This window comes from Ursus americanus, unplaced genomic scaffold, assembly GCF_024610735.1.
Source record: "Ursus americanus isolate L20-20 unplaced genomic scaffold, mUrsAme1.1.p SCAF_99, whole genome shotgun sequence".
Lineage (NCBI taxonomy): Eukaryota > Metazoa > Chordata > Mammalia > Carnivora > Ursidae > Ursus > Ursus americanus.
The window spans coordinates 341,021-346,571 of NW_028273681.1; the positions used below are offsets into that span (position 1 = coordinate 341,021).

At 47.6% G+C, this 5,551-nt stretch overlaps 1 long non-coding RNA gene across 1 annotated transcript; it reads right to left on the minus strand.

Moving 5' to 3' along the window:
• Positions 1–2,472: 2,472 nt before the first annotated feature.
• On the minus strand, positions 2,473–3,432 carry LOC148106707 (uncharacterized). Its single transcript, XR_015723607.1, has 3 exons — positions 3,221–3,432; positions 2,918–3,110; positions 2,473–2,726 (listed from the first exon to the last, which is right to left on the minus strand). It is a non-coding gene; the product is annotated as an uncharacterized LOC148106707 (long non-coding RNA).
• Positions 3,433–5,551: the final 2,119 nt, after the last annotated feature.

Consider the following 5,551-nt stretch of genomic DNA (forward strand, 5'->3'; position numbering starts at 1 on the left):
CTGGGCCCTGGGGTTTCTTCCAGAGAAGTGGAGGGCATTTGCTTTACCTTGCCACAACCACTTGTGAGAGGGTCTGCACCTCAGGAAAACTGTTTCCGTGGGAAGCCGGCTTTTTGCAAAGGGTTCTCAGGGCCGTGGGCCTCGGCTGTCCCTCCGGCTCCCCAAAGCACAGGGACGAGGTGAGGGGCTTAGACCATGCCTGGGCAATGTTGTTTCTTACACCTGGGTGTGAGGCATTTTGTTGACCTGGCTACCCCCACTTGGGATAGGTTTTCCACTGCAAGCACCTATTGTTCGTCGGAAGCCGTCTTTGCCCCAGGGGTCTCCGGGCTGTGTTCGTTGGGGTTGAACTCCTGCTAGCAAAACCGCCGGGATGAGGGAAGGGTTCAGACTGTGCCTGGGCCCTGTGGTCTCTTCCAGGTCAGTGTATGGCATTTCCTTCCCCTTGCCACAGGCACCTGGGAGCATGTCTGCACGTGGAGAAAGACTTTCCCGTGGGAAGCCGGTTTTTGTCAAACGGGTCCCAGTGCTCTGCTCCTCTCTTTTCACTCCTGCTGCCAGAAGCCCAGGGAGGATGGGAGGGCTTAGAACATGGCTGGGCACTGTGGTTTCTTCCAGAGAAGTGGAGGGCATTGGCTTTACCTTGCCACAACCACTTGTGAGAGGGTCTGCACCTCAGGAAAACTGTTTCCGTGGGAAGCCTGCTTTTTGCAAAGGGGTCTCAGGGCCGTGGGCCTCGGGTGTCCCTCCGGCTCCCCAAAGCACAGGGACGAGGTGAGGGGCTTAGACCATGCCTGGGCAATGTTGTTTCTTACACCTGGGTGTGAGGCATTTTGTTGACCTGGCTACCCCACTTGGGATAGGTTTTCCACAGCAAGCACCTATTGTTCGTCGGAAGCCGTTTTTGCCCCAGGGGTCTCCGGGCTGTGTTCGTTGGGGTTGAACTCCTGCTAGCAAAACCGCCGGGATGAGGGAAAGGTTCAGACTGTGCCTGGGCACTGTGGTCTCTTACAAATCAGTGTACGGCATTTACTTCACCTTGCCACAGGCAGTTGTGAGCATGTTTGCACGTTATGAAAGATTTTTCCGTTGGAAGCCGGTTTTTCTCAAATGGGTCTCCGTGTTGTGCTCCTCTGTTTTCACTTATGCTTCCAGAAGCCCAGTGATGATGTTAGGGCTTAGAACATGGCTGGGCACTGTGGTTTCTTCCAGAGAAGTGGATGGCATTTGCTTTACCTTGCCACAACCACTTGTGAGAGGGTCTGCACCTTAGGAAAACTGTTTCCTTTGGAAGCCGGCTTTTTACCTAATGGGTCAGGGCTGTGAGGCTCGGGTTTCCCTCATGCTACCAAAAGCACAGTGACGATGTCTGGGCTTAGACCATGCCTGGGGAATGTTGTTTCTTGCACATAAGTGTGTGGCATTCTGTTTACTTTGCTACAACCACTTTAGATAGGTTTTCCACATCAAGAACTTTTTTTTCTTCGGAAGCCGTTTCTGCCCCAAGTGTCCCCTGCTGTGTTCGTTCGGGTTTATCTCCTGCTAGCAAACTGTGGTCTCTTACAGATCAGTGTATGGCATTTACTTCACCTTGGCACAGGCACTTTTGAGCATGTTTGCACGTTACGAAAGATTTTTCCGTTGGAAGCCGGTTTTTGTCAATCTCATAGGGAAGAAACAGAAACTCTTTGGCATAACCTGACTCACCCAGCATCAGGAAAGCAGTTCCAGAACTCAGCCCAGGGCCCCTGTCGCCTACCCAATTGTAGCCACCACCATGCCTCTATCGAAAGGAATTCCCAAAGACTCTCCTCTGACTCCACTACCAAAGAAACAGCAGATTGAATATGGCACTTCAAAATATCGAGATGATACATCTGGTATAGTTAGATACACAAGGTTTACCTTTATTTTTTTATTGTTTTTTATTACATAATGTTATAGTCTCCATACAGTATAGTAAATTTCGATGATACATTAGTTGCATATAACACCCAGTGCACCATGCAATATGTGCCCTCCTTACTACCCAACACCAGCATATATTTTAAACAGCAAAATGCTGCTCTGAATAATTTTGAATTTTCCCTCGACCCCCATTGTAACTCTTGGGATGAAAAGACTAATCAGTGATGAAACATCACCTTTGACAATTGGAAAGACATCATCCATATTTGTATGTGACGACAAAAGGCCATCTAACACTAAATGGTGGCCACTCACCCATATCTTAGGCCCAACTGTATAAACACTGTCAAACGTATATCTTAAAAATAGACAAAGAGTAAACCTCACCTTCCCTTTCTAATGAAAGAGTGTTTCTAGGAAACAGCTGTTCAAAATACATTCATAAGCAGTCAATGAACAGAGAAAATGGGATCCCCTGCAAAGTGCTCCAAGCTCAGAAACTAAGTACCTCCTTCACCAAATTCAGAACGCTGAGAACTATTACTTAAGTTTTACTTCATGGCTCAACTAGAGAAAAGAGAAAAACCCAGGAGGTGGTGGGTTCATGAGAGGTTTTACTTCCAGTCCTGATGTGGATATGACATTTCTCCAAATGGACCTGCCGCTTTCTCTGAATGCTGGATCCCGTGTCAAGCTGCCTCACTGACTCAGATGCAGACGTTCAGAACGTAGGGTGTCGCGGAGCCAGAGCAGAGAAGTGTTGTCAGATGGGGAGAAGCAGCTCCTCGGACCTAAAGCCTGCACACCTGCTGTGGTTTCTGGGAGAAGGGGAAACATAGACTTGTCTTTTAGTAGTAATTATCTCCCAGCCCATTGCCACCATTCCCAGGAAACAGCTAGCACAATGCTGAAGTTGGGTAAGGGCTCTGGGCCTTCCTAGCGCCCCACCTGTGCCTGAGGGAACAGGGAATACCCTGCTGAACTCGGGGAACTGCTCAAGGTCCATTACCTGCACTGTGTCGGGGGACAGGGGCACCGCACTGAAGTTGGGGACTGTGCGGTCCTTTCTCTCGCTCTTCTTGGGGAACACGGGAAACCCTGGAATGTCTGCGAACCATCCCACAAAAGCTTTGCTGAGCGGGTGCCCTGGAGTTCCTGGGTCTGGAGTGTATGGCCAGTTGACGGAGACTAGGCAGAAGAGACTTTCAAGGGAAAAAGGAAAGAAAACTGAGTCTCCATGATGAACTCTCTCAACATGCCCTTCCAGAACCCTGCCTCTTACCCGGGGTGCCCCTACTCCCAGAAAGCCCACCTATGGCCACACAGCATGCATTCACCCAGCCAGGAACTCCACAGGTCCACTCTCTCAAAACTCCACTTCCTTGGCTCCTGGTCTGCGTCCTTGGGCTGCTCCGGATCTGCACACAGAGACGTAGCTCCACCCCCATGGGGTGATTGCTTGGGGAGTATGATGCTTCCAACTCCTTGAATGCCAGGCAACCGGCCCCATGACTCACAACTCTGGGAGTGCAGAGGTCCAGGAGGCACCTCCTTGGCTAAACGCCCTGAGCAGGCATGACGGGGATCATGGGCAGGGCTGCAATCACACACACACACACACACACACACACACACACACACACACACACACGCGGCCCCTTTCGCGGACCCCTCTAGCTGCAGACCACCCTCAGAGCCCTGCCCCTTCCCTTCTGCACCAACCCTTCCTGCAAGGGTGTGCCTGGTTCCTGGCAAGGTCAGCTGCTCTCAGACTGTTCCAGCCTTGGGCTTTAGGAAATGCAATGCTTTTATGCATATCCAAGGCAATTTTAAGCGCCAAAAGGAATGCTCCAAGCGGGAATAGCTTTGCCTTCTTGTCTCACCCATGGAGTGGATAGTGCTTCTCAGACCTTCAAAACATCCTTCTAGGGTGAGCCCATTTGTGCTGCAATCTATATACACATGCTTAGTTCTACAGGGAAGGAAGGAAAAGCCGGCCTTCTGTTCTGTCAAGGTTGTGAACCAGGAACATTTATTTTTCACTTGAAAACAGAGTGTTATTGTCGACACTAAATGAAGGAACCTTTTAAAACATTTTAGAGAGGAAGGAAGAGAGTTTTATTCAAACCCAAGTCAAGGACAGCTGCCTGGGAGACACAATATTCACAAAGAAGGGAGTGCTCCAGGGAAGGAACATTTAGGGCAGGGTCATATATTTGTTCTGAGTTGTGCTACGTACAGTTATACATCATGATGAGGAAGAAGGTTCCAGAAAGTGACAGACTTTTTCTTATGTTTTCAGTATGTACAAATCAGTATGACTTTAATCTTATGGGAGCAAGAAAGGTTCTTTTGTGTTCTCACCTTGATGTTGGCAAAGGCATTTTTTGGTTCTCTTTTTCTTTTTGATGCATATGGACAATAAGTGCTGGGGGCAGAAATAGGGCCCATGCTTTGAGGGTTTGCCCAGTCATTTTGAGCTGGGTAAAATGTTAAAGGAGAGCTTTCCTGGGAGGCCAAGATCAGGCCTCACAGATGGTATGACATAAAAATTACTCTTATCCTTATCATCACTACCAAATGGTGGAACGTGAGATGAAAGCACCTTTCCAATAGTAAAGAGACATCAAAGGACCCCTACAGAAGGTTACCTGCTCCATGGTCAACACAGGTAACAGAGGCGTTCATGGTCTCTGGACTCCTCCCCTTGTCCTGCCCAAATCTCTGAAGCATAGAGATCATTTACAGTCAGAATTTTACACATCTTAGAGATGTCTGGCACCATTCCCTTGGACTACAGAATACAACAGAATAGCTCACTGTCACAACACGAAAGTGCCCCTGGATACACTAAGTTCTTTCTCCGCAACGTTGGCCTTAATGAAATCATAATCGTAACATAGAAACACTACGATGGTTGGGAATAAATAATCACAGGTAAGGGAATATTTAGGAAATCTTTAGAAGCATTGTCTCACTCTATAGAAGAGGCTAACTGCTTTAAATACTATTTCCGACCTTACAGGACACTCTACAGACCAGAGCCTCCATCAATTAAAAAAGCATAGTTCTTTCAGTCACTTTAATATCAGAAAAATAGTATAGTATCTCTATTCCTAGGGATCTTTAAGTCTCCGACTCAAAGGTCCTCCACTGAGAGAATTATCTTCATGATCATGATGGGCAGAGGTGAAAAGGCAGCCGAATTCATTCCATTTGGCCACACAACAAGAAAATCCTAATACTTCCTAGGTTTCCAGATTGAGAAGACCTGGGGTAGAGCGAAATGGTACCTTGTATGGAAGAACAAGGGATTTGGAGTCAGTTTGGAGATCACACTTAGGTTTCTGACACTAAAATCCTCTGTAATTCATATCATTTCTGAGCCTTTGTCTATCCATCTAAAAATGGGACTCATTCTATCTACACCCCAGTTGAGAAGTTTACGAGGGAGAATGCTACTCAGAGCCAGTATGGATTCTCCCAAGAGCAGGTGCTCAGGAGCCATAATTACCATTGGGTCTATATCTTTTCCAGAGAAAAGAACACATGGTGAAACCGTGTTTCGAAAAGATGACTCACAAGATGATTTTCACACTTTCATGAAGGTCAAGAAACTGCTATTTTGTTGTAATTCTCTCAG